The 1,843-nt window shown below is 38.1% G+C and overlaps 1 pseudogene; it reads right to left on the bottom strand.

Moving 5' to 3' along the window:
- Positions 1 to 978: 978 nt before the first annotated feature.
- Positions 979 to 1,595, bottom strand: LOC116464864 (large ribosomal subunit protein eL15-like; annotated as a pseudogene).
- Positions 1,596 to 1,843: the final 248 nt, after the last annotated feature.

Here is a 1,843-nt window from a genome sequence, read left to right as displayed (position 1 = left end):
GCATTAGGAGATATACCTAATGCTAAATGACGAGCTAATGGGTGCAGGAAATCAACATGGCACATGGATACATATGTAACAAACCTGCACATTGTGCACATGTACCCTAAAACCTAAAGTATAATAAAAAAAAAAAAAAAAGATTTTGCCACGAGTTGATAAGAAGAAAGTGCATATCTGATAAAGGAACAACCTGAGAAGAGACACAGGATGAAAGATGGTGTCATTTTGAGCTAAAAACACAGACTCTGGAGTTACACAAAGTTGGGACCAAACTTTGGCTCTGTCACATTCTAATCACAAAATTGGGGATAATTTAATTGACACTTCAGAGCCTCTTCTCCTCATCTGTACAACAGTTATAACTATCATTTATATTATGGGATTATTGTGAGGATTTTTTCCTATTAAACTTGATTTATTGATTACAATGAAATTGACTTACTGCCGAGTTTTACACTTTCATGTGTTTTTGTATCAGTAATTATCATCCTTTTTTATTCAGCTTGGAGCATTCTCTTTAGCATTTCCTGTAAGACAGGTCTAATGTTGATGAACTCCCACAGCTTTTGTTTGTCGGAAAAGTCCTTATCTCTCCTTCATCTCTGAATGACTACCTTGCCAGATATAGTATTCTTTGTTGGCCGTTGTTGTTGTTGTTGTTTACCTTTAGTACTTTTTTTCTTCTCCTCTTTTAAAGAATTTATTTTAAACCTATTATACCACACAATATGTTTTAAACACTGACATATAACTTCCTAACAAGACAGAGCAAAGACAAAAAAAAGTTTATCTTATTAGAAACAAGATACACCATCACTTATAGTCATTGTCAAGCATTACTGCACTTTAACTTTCATAATTTGACAAAGCATTCATGAAACAATCTGCAGACTAGTTTTAACAGACAAATAACACTTGTAGACAGACATGACTGTCCTAAGTTGTTTATTAATGTAAGAATTTTATTAACTTTACTTACATTAGTGGTAACGGTACCGTTGGAAAGTATTGTGCCTTCTCCAAGTTGCCTGGCGAGAACCACCAAGAGCGTGGTGGAATTTATGGCCCTTTCCAAGGCCATGGCTCTTTCAGCCTGCAGATATCAGCCCATACATCTCCCTGTGCTTGTGAACTGGTTTGGTGATTCACTGGGTGTCAGGATTTCTTCTGATAGCTTTACGGAATGGAACAATTAGGATAACCTCCAAAAATTTGTATGTGGAATCTTCACCAACCCAGTTATAATTCAAGACTCTTAAAGCTCCACAGTTGTGTCCAGCTTACTCCTCTGCAGTGGACTGAAGGCTTCAAGCAAACTCTAGCTGGTTAACATCATGATGGACAGGCTTGCCATAAGTTGCACCCTTAGGAACTGGGCATTTTTGGCCACCATGGTGCATATAAATCCTATATATAATGTAACTTTGCTTGGCCTTGTAGCCCAGTTGGCATGCTTTATCAGGCCAGGTGGGGTGGGGATCCCTGTGCAGAGCAGAGAGCTGGCATTACTGCCAGCAGCCGACCTTCAGAAGAAAGTGCAAGACATCAGACCGCTTGTTCCATAGCTCCTGGATGTATTTGTATGCACCCATCTTGGTTTCCCTGACGGCACCAGACAGAAAGTCTCCTTTAGTACTTTGAATATATCATCTCACTTTCTCCTGGTCTGCAAGGTTTCTGCTCAGAAATTCACAGGAAGTCTTATGAGCATTCCCTTGTATGTAATTTTTGCTTTCCTCTTGCTCCTTTCAAAATTCTCTTTTGTTTTTGACTTTTGGGAGTTTGATTATGTGACTTGGTGAAAATCTATTTACATATTTATTTATTTATTTGCTGCCTG

This window comes from Hylobates moloch, unplaced genomic scaffold (assembly GCF_009828535.3).
Source record: "Hylobates moloch isolate HMO894 unplaced genomic scaffold, HMol_V3 SCAFFOLD_1981, whole genome shotgun sequence".
In the NCBI taxonomy this organism is placed as follows: Eukaryota; Metazoa; Chordata; class Mammalia; order Primates; family Hylobatidae; genus Hylobates; species Hylobates moloch.
Note: the sequence above shows the minus strand (reverse complement) of the source record. Positions and strands in the feature narration are given on the sequence as shown.